At 46.3% G+C, this 15,295-nt stretch overlaps 1 long non-coding RNA gene across 1 annotated transcript; it reads left to right on the forward strand.

Moving 5' to 3' along the window:
• Positions 1–1,248: 1,248 nt before the first annotated feature.
• Positions 1,249–14,236, forward strand: LOC140212694 (uncharacterized). Its single transcript, XR_011889778.1, has 4 exons — positions 1,249–1,330; positions 5,563–5,848; positions 13,172–13,341; positions 14,200–14,236. It is a non-coding gene; the product is annotated as an uncharacterized lncRNA (long non-coding RNA).
• Positions 14,237–15,295: the final 1,059 nt, after the last annotated feature.

Consider the following 15,295-nt stretch of genomic DNA (forward strand, 5'->3'; position numbering starts at 1 on the left):
GGGCAACAAATCATTAGCCGAAGAGGTATAAACATTTCAAAGGGAGGAAGAAGAGGCATAAACAGAGGAAATCGTAGCTGAAGAACAGGTACCTAGGTGAAGCGTATTGATCTCTAGTCATTGGTTTGGCTGCTTGCTAAATAAAACAAATTTTTGAACTTGCAAAAAAAAAAAAAAATCAGAGGTGCCAAGGGACTTGGGAGTTGTTGTGCAATACTCCCAGAATGTTACTTCACAGGTTGAGCGTGAGGTAAAGAAGGCAAACGCAATGTTGGCATTTATTTCAAGGGGAACAAAATATAAAAACAAGGAGGTAATGCTGAAGCTTTATAAGACACTAGTCAGGCTGCAGCTGGGGTGTTGTCAACAGTTTTGGGCCCCTTATCTCAGTAAGGACATATTGTCACTGGAGAGAGTCCAGAGGAGGTTCATGAGGATGAGTCTGGGAATGAAGGAGTTAACATATGAGGAGTGTTTGGCAGCTTTGGGCCTGTGCTCACTGGAATTTAGAAGAATGCGTGGGGATCTCATTGAAACCTACTGAATGTTGAAAGGACTAGATAGGGTGGATGTGGAGAAGATGTTTCCTCTAATAGAAGTATACAGAGGTACAGGGCATGGCATTAAAATTGACAGGCAACCTTTTAGATCAGAAGTAAAGAGGAATTTTTTCTAGCCAAAGTGTGAATCTGTGGAATGCGCTGCCACAGACTGTGGTGGAGGCCAAGTCTGTGGGTATATTTAAAGCGGAAGTTGATAGATTCCTGATTGGTCAGGGAATCAGGGGATATAGTGAGAGGGCAGGTGTATGGGGTTGAATGGCATCCGAGATCAGCCATGATGAAATGGTGGAGTGGACTCGATGGGCTGAATGACCTAATTCTGCTCCTTTGTCTTATGGTCTTACGAAAGGGAATGTGACATATGGAGGCCAAACACAGCAGTTATGTATTGAAAAGCGGAGGGCCAGCACTTTCTGGGCATAAATGGTTGAGAAAATCCAACTAGACTGGCACTCAATTAAGGCTCTTACTGTGGCACCAAAAGGCAATGGCAGTATGTAGATAATAGTTAAATTAATTAAGTAGTGCAAAAAGAGGGGGAGAAAAGTAGTGAGCTCGTGTTCATGGTTTCATTGTCCATTCAGAAACCTGATGGCTGAGGGGAAGGAGCTGTTCCTGAATCGTTGAGTTTGTGTCTTCAGGTTCCTGTACCTCCTCCCTGACGGTTGAAATGAGAAGAGGGCATGCTCTGGGCGACGGGGGTCCTTAATGATGGATGCCGTCTTTTTGAGGCATCGCTCCTTGAAGATGTCCTGGATGCTGGGGAGGTGAGTGCTCATGATGGAGCTGACTGAGTTCACAACTTTCTGTAGCTCCTTTCGGTCCTGTGCAGTGCCCACCTCACCTCCATATCAGATGGCCATGCAGCCCATTAGAATGCTCTCCATGGTACATCTGTAGAGATTTTCCAGTGTCTTTGCAGACATACTAAATCACCTCAGCCTCCTCATGATATATAGCCGAAGTTGTGCCTTCTTTGTAACTGCATCAATATATTGGGCCCAGGATAGATCCTTAGAGATGTTGACACCCAGGAACTTGAAATCGCTCACCCTCTCCACTTCTGATCCCTCTATGAGGATTGACGTGTGATCCCTCGTCATACCCTTTGAGGTCTGTAATCAGTTCTTTGGTCTCACTGACGTTGAGTGCAAGGTCAGGTACACTTCCATTCCTATGTCAAAGAGCACCCCACCCCCCTCACTGTTAGACTCATGGGTGATTCTTGCCCCCGGTACTGCTACCTCTGGAACAGCCGAGTGTGTTGTCCCTACTGGGCATAAGGTTGGAACATTGAAGGGGTGGGAGAGGGCATTGTTAATATTGGTACAATGGCTTAGTATTAAAAATCACTGGTGGGAGTTGTCGATTGGCCACCGAATAATAACATTACAGTGGCACAGGCAATAAACAGAAATATCTCAGGCATGTAAGAATGGAACAGCAGTTATCATGGGGGACTAACTTGCACATAGATTGGGTGAATCAAGTTGCTCGAGACAGTCTTGAGGAGGACTGTGGTCCTGTGCAATGAGAAGGGTAAAATTAGTGATCTTGTAGTTAGGGATCCTCTTGGAAAGAGTGATTACAGTATGACTGAGTTTCCCATACAAATGGAGGGTGCAAAAGTTTGATCTAAAACCAGTGTATTATGTCTAAACAATGGAGACTATAATGGGATGACCAAGTGTAGTGTAGTCTGGGAACACAGGCTATATGGTGGGACTATTGAAGAGCAGTGGAAGACTTTCAAAGAGATTTTTCACGGTGCTCAATAAAAGTATATTCCAGTTAAAAGCAAGGACAGTAAGGTTGGGTAGAGCCAGTCTGAGATAACTATGGAAATTAAAGAAGGCGGCAAACTAAAAGCTTGTGAACAGAAAGCCTCCAAGAGTAGTGGGAAACTGGAAGACTGGGAAAACTTTAAAAAGCAACAAAGAACCATCAAGCAAGTAATAAAGAAAGGGAATAAAGAAAGAAAATAAACTATCACAAAATATAAAAATGGATAGTAAAAGTTTTTATAATTATATAAAGTGGAAGAGTGTGGCTAAAATGAACGTAGGTTCCTGGGAGGATGAGAAGTGGGAATTGATATTGGGTAACGAGGAACTAGCAGAAGCTTTGAATGACTATTTTGTGTTGGTCTTCACGGTGAAGGACATGTGTAACATGCCAAAGAGAGATGTTATGGAAGTGATGGGAGGTGAAGACCTCGATACAATAGCTATCATTAAAGAGGTAGTGCTGAGCAAACTTGAGGGGCTGAAGATACATAAGTCCTCTGGTCCTGATGGAATGCATCCCAGGGTACTGAAAGAGATGGCAGAAGTTATAGTGGAGGCTTTGGTGATAATTTACTAAAATTCTCTGGACCCTTCCAGGTTCTGGTGGATCAGAAGATGGCGAATGTCACGCCACTGTTCAAAGAATAATGTAGGCAAATGCAGGTAACTACAGGTCAGTTAGTTTAACATCTGTAGTTGGGAAAATGCTTGAAAGCTATCATTAAAGAAGAAATAGCAAGACATCTGGCAAGAAATGGACCCATCAGGCAGATTCAATTCTTTTTTTTCCCTGTACTGGTTTACGAGTTAATAAACAGCCAGTAGGTGGAGGTTGTGTCTCTCTCAGTCCATCAGGGTCAAGCATATTTAGCTTCCAACCCACAACACACACACCAAGTGCTGGAGGAACTCAGCAGGTCAGGCAGCAACTCTGGTGAGGAATAAAGAGTCGATGTTTCAAACCCAGACCCCCTCATCAGGACTGGAAAGGAACTGGGAAGAAGCCAGAATAAGACTGGGAGGTGGTGGGAGCGTGGAGGGAAGGAGTACAAGCTGGCAGGTGATAGGTGAGACCAGGCAAGGGGGAAGATGGATAAAGTTAGAAGCTGGAAGGGTTTAGGTCAGGGGTTCCCAATATTATAAAGCCACAAGATATGGGAGCAGAATTAGGCCATTAGTCTGCTCTGCATTTCATCATGGCTGATCCATTTTCCCTCTCAGCGCCAATCTCCTGCCTTCTCCCTTTATCCCTTCATGCCCTGACCAACCTCTGCCTTAAATATACAAAAATACTCGGCCTTCACAGCTGACTGTGGCAATAAACACCACAGATTCACCACTCTCTGGCTAAAGAACTTTCTTCTCATCTTCCTATTCATCTCTAAAAGGACACCTCGCTATTATGAGGCTGTCCTCTGGTCTTAGACTCCCTACCATGAGAAACATCCTCGCCACATTCACTCTGAGACCCCTTGCTTAATTGTACTGGTCCATGGCAAGTAAAAGGTTGGGAACCCCTGGGAGGGGTGGAAGAGTTAAAGGGCTGAAGAAGGAGGAATCTGATGGGAGAGGAGAGTGGACCATGGGAGAAAGGGAATTAGGAAGGGAAGAGGCTTAAGATGGGGATGTCTTCATTGAGTCCTCAACATCCAATCTGCTCTGGTACCACAGTATTTATGTGGGCTGTCCTGCTGAGACTCTGGACAATGGTGGCCCCTCCAGGACATTAACAGTTGGGTCTTTTCCACCTATCACTTTCCAGCTTCTTACTTCATCCCGCTCCCCCACCCACCTGGCTCCACACATAATCTTCCAGCGTGTCCTCCTTCCCTTCTCCCCACCTTATTTATTCTGGCTTCTTCCCCCTTCCCTTTCCAGTCCTGATGTAGGGCCTTGTCCCGGAAATGTCAACTGTTTATTCATTTCCATAGATGCTGACTGACTTGCTGATTTCCTCCAGTATTTTGTGTGTAGAATCTCATTTGTCTTTGTCGTTGTCGTTATCTACATTACTCACAGCTAGCTTTCTGTGACCACCCCCCCCCCAGCTCTCCCTGTACAGTAACATTCTGTGATGTCGCTCTCTCTCTCTCTGTTTAAAGGATATTTTACTTTCTTACACCTTTCACCATCATCATTATGTGTCATGCCATATGATGTGGGCAATCATGGTCCTTGGCACTGTGGGCAATGGCAAACCTCTTCTGGGGCAGTGTCTTTACAAGACGGGTGACCCTAGACATTATGAATTCTCTTCAGACACTGTCTGCCTGGCGTCCGTGGTCGTATAACCAGGACTTGTGATATGCACCGGCTGTTCATAGAACCAACCACCACCTGCTTCCGTGGTTTGATGTGACCCTGATCGGGAGTGCTAAGCAGGTGCTATTCCTTGCCCAAGGGTGACCTGCAGACTAGTGGAGGGAAGGAGCACCTTACACCTCCCTTGGTAGAGATGTATCTCCACCCCACCCCCCAACTACACCTTTAACCACACATTATAGTCCAGCTCCCCTGTGGCGTTTACCCTTCAGGGAAATATCTGAAATAATGCACACAAAATGCTGGAGGAACTCAGCAGGCCAGGCGACAGTGAATTCTAAATCACGACTGTCTATGTTAAAAAGAAATTACTTCACTGCCCCTCTGACCCAGGCCTAGGCTGAGTCCAGTCTGAACAAGAGGCCTGAGCCCAAACCCAGGAACTGGAATCTCAGTAACCAAAGTGAAGAGATTTATGGCAACTTAAGAATTATCCTCAATCTCTTTCCTCCAGTTATGGACCCTCCTGCCGCTGAAAGCAGTTTCTCTTGACCCACCCTCCATTATGTGATTGCCTGTAATAAATCTGCCTTTATCACCTGTCTGAAAGGGGAGTAGTACTGGGGCTTCTCACATCTCACCGCATTAAATGGTCCCCTCTCCCTGGGCTGCTCACTGACCTGTTACGGTATCAGGGATGGCATTATTAGAGTCATGTTATTCTATAATATCATGAAAATAAACCTTTGACTACATCGTGTTCTTGTCACTGGTGCCATTGCCATGGATTCTTCTGCACGCCTCTCTGAGTCTCTGAGGCGAAACTGAATGGTATTCTGAGCGTCACAAGGTCAGGAAGTTCATCTGACACTGGCTGCCAAGATTGTTTTTTACTGAGTGTTTTAAAATGCCAGCTGTTTTCAAAGTTTTTTTTCTTCTGTCTCCTTCAGACCAGCCAAGTGATAGGAATTGTCTCCAGCCCAAGCCAGCGAGCAGGCAGCTGGGAGGGGAAGAATGTGGGCCACAGCTGTGAATTGTCTCCAGTCAGAGCAGATGATGAGCCAGAGCTGGTTGCCGTGGAGCCTCTATCAACAGGAAGCTCAAGGCCTTGAGCAACAGCAGGTCCAAGGCCTAGAATTTGAAGGCAGATTACAAAGATAATGGCAATATTCTTAGCAGCGTGGAGAAACAGAGGGTTCTTGGGATCCAGGTCCATAGATCTCTTGAAGTTACCACGTAAGTTGTTAAGGTGGTTAAGAAGGCATATGTTGTGCTCACCTTCATTAGGTAGGGGATTGAGTTCAAGAGGCGCGAGGTAATGTTGCAGCTCTAACAAAACTCTAGTTAGACTACACTTGGGGAGTATTGTGTTCAGTTCCAGTCACCTCATTACAGGAAGGATGTGGAAGCTTTAGGTGAGGTGCAGAGGAGATTTACCAGGATGCTGCCTGAACTAGAGGACATGTCTGGTGAAGGTAGGTTTTGCCAGCTGAGGCTTTTCTCTTTGGAGCGAAGGAGGATGAGGGGTGACTTGATGGAAGTGTATAAGACTATAAGAAGCACAGATCAACTGGATAGCCAGAGTTTTCTTCCCAGGCAGAAATGGCAAATGCCAGGAGGCATAATTTCAGGCCATTGGAGGGAAGTATAGAGGGGATGGTAGAGGCAGAGAGTAGTGGGTGCATGGAACGCCCTGTCATGGGTGGTGCTAAAGGCAGATACATTAGGGGCATTCAAGAAATGTTGAGACGAACACATGATGATGGAAAAATAGAGGGTTAAGTAGGAGAGAAGGGTTAGATTGATCTTAAAGTAGGTTAAAAGTTGGTAGTCATGGACCTGGAACACATCCTACACAACCTCACATGGACCCCAGAACACATCCTACACAACCTCTCATGGACCCAAAACACATCCTACACAACCTCTCATGGACCTAGAACACATCCTACACAACCTCTCATGGACCTAGAACACATCCTACACAACCTCTCATAGACCTAGAACACATCCTACACAACCTCTCATAGACCCAGAACACATCCTACACAACCTCTCATGGACCTAGAACAGATCCTACACAACCTCTCATGGACCTAGAACACATCCTACACAATCTCTCATGGATCCAGAACACATCCTACACAACCTCTCGTTCACCTAGAACACATCCTACACAACCTTTCCTGGACCTAGAACACATCCTACACAACCTCTCATGGACCCAAAACACATCCTACACAACCTCACATGGACCTAGAACACATCCTACACAACCTCTCATAGACCTAGAACACATCCTACACAACCTCTCGTGCACCTAGAACACATCCTACACAACCTCTCATGGACCCAGAACACATCCTGCGCAACCTCTCATGGACCTAGAACACATCCTACACAACCTCTCATGGACCTAGAACACATCCTACACAACCTCTCATGGACCTAGAACACATCCTACACAATCTCTCATGGATCCAGAACACATCCTACACAACCTCTCATGGTCCTAGAACACATCCTACGCAACCTCTCATGGATCCAGAACACATCCTACAGAACCTCTCATGGACCCCAGAACACATCCTACACAACCTCTCATGGACCCAGAACACATCCTACACAACCTCTCATGGACCTAGAACACATCCTACACAATCTCTCATGGATCCAGAACACATCCTACACAACCTCTCATGGACCTAGAACACATCCTACACAACCGCTCATGGACCTAGAACACATCCGACACAACCTCTCATGGACCTAGAACACATCCTACACAATCTCTCATGGATCCAGAACACATCCTACACAACCTCTCATGGACCCCAGAACACATCCTACACAACCTCTCATGGACCTAGAACACAACCTACACAACCTCTCATAGTCCCAGAACACATCAGACACAACCTCTCATGGACCTAGAACACATCCTACACCATCTCTCATGGATCCAGAACACATCCTACACAACCTCTCATGGACCCCAGAACACATCCTACACAACCTGTCATGGACCTAGAACACATCTTGCACAGCCTCTCATGGACCCAGAACACATCCTGTGCAACCTCTCATGGACCTAGAACACATCCTACGCAACCTCTCATGGATCCAGAACACATCCTACACAACCTCTCATGGACCCAGAACACATCCTACACAACGTCTCATGGACCCAGAACACATCCTACACAACCTCTCATGGACCTAGAACACAACCTACACAACCGCTCATGGACCTAGAACACATCCGACACAACCTCTCATGGACCTAGAACACATCCTACACAATCTCCCATGGATCCAGAACACATCCTACACAACCTCTCATGGACCTAGAACACAACCTACACAACCGCTCATGGACCTAGAACACATCCGACACAACCTCTCATGGACCTAGAACACATCCTACACAATCTCTCATGGATCCAGAACACATCCTACACAACCTCTCATGGACCCCAGAACACATCCTACACAACCTCTCATGGACCTAGAACACAACCTACACAACCTCTCATAGTCCCAGAACATATCCGACACAACCTCTCATGGACCTTGAACACATCCTACACCATCTCTCATGGATCCAGAACACATCCTACACAACCTCTCATGGACCCCAGAACACATCCTACACAACCTCTCATGGACCTAGAACACATCTTGCACAGCCTCTCATGGACCCAGAACACATCCTGTGCAACCTCTCATGGACCTAGAACACATCCTACGCAACCTCTCATGGATCCAGAACACATCCTACACAACCTCTCATGGACCCAGAACACATCCTACACAACCTCTCATGGACCCAGAACACATCCTACACAACCTCTCATGGACCTAGAACACAACCTACACAACCGCTCATGGACCTAGAACACATCCGACACAACCTCTCATGGACCTAGAACCCATCCTACACAATCTCTCATGGATCCAGAACACATCCTACACAACCTCTCATGGACCTAGAACACATCCTACACAATCTCTCATGGACCCCAGAACACAACCTACACAACCTCTCATAGTCCCAGAACACATCCGACACAACCTCTCATGGACCTAGAACACATCCTACACAATCGCTCATGGATCCAGAACACATCCTACACAACCTCTCATGGACCCCAGAACACATCCTACACAACCTCTCATGGACCTAGAACACATCCAACGCAATGTCTCATGGATCCAGAACACATCCTACACAACCTCTCATGGACCCAGAACACATCCTACACAACCTCTCATGGACCTAGAACACAACCTACACAACCGCTCATGGACCTAGAACACATCCGACACAACCTCTCATGGACCTAGAACACATCCTACACAATCTCTCATGGATCCAGAACACATCCTACACAACCTCTCATGGACCCCAGAACACATCCTACACAACCTCTCATGGACCTAGAACACATCTTGCACAGCCTCTCATGGACCCAGAACACATCCTGTGCAACCTCTCATGGACCTAGAACACATCCTACGCAACCTCTCATGGATCCAGAACACATCCTACACAACCTCTCATGGACCCAGAACACATCCTACACAACCTCTCATGGACCCAGAACACATCCTACACAACCTCTCATGGACCTAGAACACAACCTACACAACCGCTCATGGACCTAGAACACATCCGACACAACCTCTCATGGACCTAGAACACATCCTACACAATCTCTCATGGATCCAGAACACATCCTACACAACCTCTCATGGACCCCAGAACACAACCTACACAACCTCTCATAGTCCCAGAACACATCCGACACAACCTCTCATGGACCTAGAACACATCCTACACAATCTCTCATGGATCCAGAACACATCCTACACAACCTCTCATGGACCCCAGAACACATCCTACACAACCTCTCATGGACCTAGAACACATCCAACACAATTTCTCATGGATCCAGAACACATCCTACACAACCTCTCATGGACCCAGAACACATCCTACACAACCTCTCATGGACCTAGAACACAACCTACACAACCGCTCATGGACCTAGAACACATCCGACACAACCTCTCATGGACCTAGAACACATCCTACACGATCTCTCATGGATCCAGAACACATCCTACACAACCTCTCATGGACCCAGAACACATCCTACACAACCTCTCATGGACCTAGAACACATCCTACACAACCGCTCATGGACCTAGAACACATCCTACACAATCTCTCATGGATCCAGAACACATCCTACACAACCTCTCATGGACCCCAGAACACAACCTACACAACCTCTCATAGTCCCAGAACACATCCGACACAACCTCTCATGGACCTAGAACACATCCTACACAATCTCTCATGGATCCAGAACACATCCTACACAACCTCTCATGGACCCCAGAACACATCCTACACAACCTCTCATGGACCTGGAACACATCCAACACAATCTCTCATGGATCCAGAACACATCCTACACAACCTCTCATGGACCCCAGAACACATCCTACACAACCTCTCATGGACCTAGAACACATCCTACACAACCTCTCATGGACCCCAGAACACAACCTACACAACCGCTCATGGACCTAGAACACATCCTACACAATCTCTCATGGATCCAGAACACATCCTACACAACCTCTCATGGATCCAGAACACATCCTACACAACCTCTCATGGACCCAGAACACATCCTACACAACCTCTCATGGACCTAGAACACAACCTACACAACCGCTCATGGACCTAGAACACATCCGACACAACCTCTCATGGACCTAGAACACATCCTACACAATCTCTCATGGATCCAGAACACATCCTACACAACCTCTCATGGACCCCAGAACACATCCTACACAGCCTCTCATGGACCCAGAACACATCCTACACAACCTCTCATGGACCTAGAACACAACCTACACAACCGCTCATGGACCTAGAACACATCCGACACAACCTCTCATGGACCTAGAACACATCCTACACAATCTCTCATGGATCCAGAACACATCCTACACAACCTCTCATGGACCCCAGAACACATCCTACGCAACCTCTCATGGATCCAGAACACATCCTACACAACCTCTCATGGACCCAGAACACATCCTACACAACCTCTCATGGACCCAGAACACATCCTACACAACCTCTCATGGACCTAGAACACAACCTACACAACCGCTCATGGACCTAGAACACATCCGACACAACCTCTCATGGACCTAGAACACATCCCACACAATCTCTCATGGATCCAGAACACATCCTACACAACCTCTCATGGACCCGAGAACACATCCTACACAACCTCTCATGGACCTAGAACACATCCTAGACAATCTCTCATGGATCCAGAACACATCCTACACAACCTCTCATGGACCCCAGAACACATCCTACACAACCTCTCATGGACCCAGAACACATCCTACGCAACCTCTCATGGACCTAGAACACATCCTACACAATCTCTCATGGATCCAGAACACATCCTACACAACCTCTCATGGACCCCAGAACACAACCTACACAACCTCTCATAGTCCCAGAACACATCCGACACAACCTCTCATGGACCTAGAACACATCCTACACAATCTCTCATGGATCCAGAACACATCCTACACAACCTCTCATGGACCCCAGAACACATCCTACACAACCTCTCATGGACCTAGAACACATCCTACACAATCTCTCATGGATCCAGAACACATCCTACACAACCTCTCATGGACCCCAGAACACATCCTACACAACCTCTCATGGACCTAGAACACATCCTACACAACCGCTCATGGACCCAGAACACATCCTACACAACCTCTCATGGACCTAGAACACAACCTACACAACCGCTCATGGACCTAGAACACATCCGACACAACCTCTCATGGACCTAGAACACATCCTACACAATCTCTCATGGATCCAGAACACATCCTACACAACCTCTCATGGACCCCAGAACACAACCTACACAACCTCTCATAGTCCCAGAACACATCCGACACAACCTCTCATGGACCTAGAACACATCCTACACAATCTCTCATGGATCCAGAACACATCCTACACAACCTCTCATGGACCTAGAACACACCCTACACAATCTCTCATGGATCCAGAACACATCCTACACAACCTCTCATGGACCCCAGAACACATCCTACACAACCTCTCATGGACCCAGAACACATCCTACACAATCTCTCATGGATCCAGAACACATCCTACACAACCTCTCATGGACCCCAGAACACATCCTACACAACCTCTCATGGACCTAGAACACATCCTACACAATCTCTCATGGATCCAGAACACATCCTACACAACCTCTCATGGACCTAGAACACATCCTACAGAACCTCTCATGGTCCCAGAACACATCCTACAGAACCTCTGATGGACCGAGAACACATCTTGCACAGCCTCTCATGGACACCAGAACACATCCTACATAACCTCTCGTAGTCCTAGAACCCATCCACACCACCAGGTTCAGGGACAGTTATTACCCCTCGACCATCAGGAAGGAGGTACAGGAGCCTCAGGACCCACACCACCAGGTTCAGGGACAGTTATTACCCCTCAACCAGGGGTGCAGTGCTGCCGGATCTCACTGGAGTGCCACTCCGGCACCTCTGTAAAAAATGTCAAAATATGCAAGCGGGGAACTTAACAGCGGCCGCTATATTTGATTGGAAAGAGGCTCCTTTTCTCTTTGTGTTGATAGGAAAAAGAGTAATTTAGTGAGCAATGAACGAGATGAAATACATTTCCAACCCTCCTAAATGGTTGCTCTCCTCCGGTTAACATTTCTCACTTCCAAAATATGATATTTTCTATTCGTATAGATGTGATTATAATTTCTGTAAAGATTCAAGCTTCTTTCACTTTTCATATATTTAAAGACTAAACAGGATCTGTATTGGTCTAACCATGTAATACCCGGTGTGTGAGGATATTGTGAGTATCCACACACGCAGGTACACTTCCTGTCCAACCATTTCTGCAAGAGAAACGGTATGAGGCAGAGTTGCCAACCTACCGCTTTTGATACTAATATTCACCAATATTCGTGGCTTTACCAATAGTTCATCAGATGTTCTTATTTCATACTTGATTCCAATATAGGTGGCTGAAGGTGTAAAAAACTTATTTGCTTTATTTCTGTTATTTTTATACCTGCTTAGGAACACTGCTCAACACTACAGGCCCTGCTGTCTGCTTTGACTCAGTTGTATAAGTAAGGCGACATCTGTGGTGGTCACGAATACAAAAGTAAATTTTTCTCACTAACAGTGAGGCTTCTGAGCAAACAATGTTACTTTACTTGCTTGATAATTATATTTTATGATAATTAGTGTGTACAACCATGCAATACTTTGTCATATTATTAAATTAAGTATTATATGTTTTATTGTACCAGTTATACATTGAAATGTAGTGATAGGCTATAATCTTGTTAATGTCGTAACTATCACTGTATTTCTGTGGAGCTCGGGAATTCATGTATTTCTTTTATCTTGGTTTAGTGCCTGACATTATAAGAAGCCCTATTCACATATATGTCACAGCCAATTTGAATACCTGCTCAAGGCGAGTGAAGAGGACAGACAAGTGCAGGAGCGGTCGGCGGATACCGGAATTCGACAGTTCGGAGGTTGTTGGAGGTTCGGAGGTCGTTCGTGGACGGATCGGGGAGGTGTGAGCTCCAACGACTCAATTTGGTGCACAAATCTGACAAATTTACTGAGTGGCACCTTTGTTTTTTTTTGTGTCCACTAACCACACCACCAAAAAGAGTTATAAAGTGTAACTTAACTGTACATTGTGTATTGACTGATATTTTACAGTGTGGGCTTGTATCGGGGTGCATTACATAGCACCTATGCAAACGTGAGTACACAGTTTGGTAGGGCCTCCGGCAGTTCCCCTAGACGGACGTGAGTTGATCGAGCCGAGCGTTACATATCTATCTAGCTAGGGTGCCTGAGACTTCTGCACACGGCCCTGTAGTTGTCAACATGGAGCGGAGATCGAGTTTGTAAATCTGGCAGGAGCAAAGAATGTTGGGAATGTCGAGGGTGGTGCACCGCGGGAGGGGTGTGGGTCAGGTGGCAGAGGAGGAGTGCCAGTGCACTTGGATGGTGTGGTTGCAGACACACCCAGCCCTGAGACACCAGGCAAGGCCATTTGATTCCAAACAATTGGTTTATTGATCATTACAGATGTCTCTCTGGTGCTTCCCACTCACTGCCTCTCCCTTCCCCTATTCCCAACCATGATCCCCCCCTCTCCCAGTCCACAATAGAGACCCACATCAGAATCAGATTGATCATCACTCACATACATAATGAAATCTGTATTTTTTTGCAGCAGCAGTATAGTGTAATGCATAAAATTACTACAGTGCTGTCCAAAAGTCTTTGGCATGCTATTTGTATATATGTTTGTGTGTGTGTGTCTGCCCCTAAGAATTTGGCACAATACTGTACATACTTCGATAGAAAATTTTTCAAAGTTCCAAGTTCAAAGTAAATTTTCACTTTTCATCTTGCAGGTGGTAACAGTCCACGTTGGCAATGATCTGCAGAAAACCGCTTCAGCCGTTTCTAGGCGATGCAACGCCTCTACAGTGCACTGATGCCCCTGTCCACTTGCGCTCCAGACTCTTCCGTCTTGGACATGATACAACGCTGCTTAAATTTGAGAAGGAATCATTTTATATCTTACTGATCTACTGAGTGAAAATTTTAGTCCTTAACCTCCTGCTTTTTGTAAATGTATCTCTTTCCAAAACGTATTAAATATACTTAAAGCTTGTAAACCACTGTCATGTTGCATCAGTCCTTTTGCCTCCCCCGTAGATAACGTGTTGATGATATTTTACCTGTATGGTTGAGGGAGGGAGAGACAGCGGTGGGAATATTGACACTTAGAAACAAAGAAAATCTACAGCACAATACAGGCCCTTTGGCCCACAAAGCTGTGCTGGACATGTCCCTACGTTAGAAATTACACAGGGTTACCCATAGCCCTCTATTTTTCTAAGCTCCATGTACCTATCCAGGAATCTCTTAAAAGACCGTTTTGTTTCCGCCTCCACCACCTCTGCCGGCAGCCCATTCCATGCACTCACCACTCTGCGTAGAAAAACTTACCCCTGACATCTCCTCTGTACCTGCTTCCAAGCACCTTAAAACTTACCCTCTCGTGCTGGCCAACTCAGCCCTGGGGAAAAGCCTCTGACTATCCACACAATCAATGCTTCTGATTATCTTGTACACCTCTATCAGCCACCTCTCATTCTCCGTCGCTCCAAGGAGAAAAGGCTGAGTTCACTCAATCTATTCTCACAAGGCATGCCCTCCAATCCAGGCAACATCCTTGTAAATCACCTCTGCACCCTGTCCATGGTTTCCACATCCTTCCTACAGTGAGGCGACCAGAAGTGAGCACAGTACTCCAAGTGGGGTCTGACCAGGGTCCTAAGGAGCTGCAACATTACCTCTCGGCTCTTAAACTCAATCCCACGATTGATGAAGGCCAACGCATTGCAGGCCTTCTTAACCACAGAGTCAACCTGTGTAGCAGCTTTGAGTGTCCTATGGACTCAGACCCCAAGACCCCTCTGATCCTCCACACCGCCAAGAGTC

Source organism: Mobula birostris, chromosome 20 (genome assembly GCF_030028105.1).
Source record: "Mobula birostris isolate sMobBir1 chromosome 20, sMobBir1.hap1, whole genome shotgun sequence".
NCBI classification, from domain to species: domain Eukaryota; kingdom Metazoa; phylum Chordata; class Chondrichthyes; order Myliobatiformes; family Myliobatidae; genus Mobula; species Mobula birostris.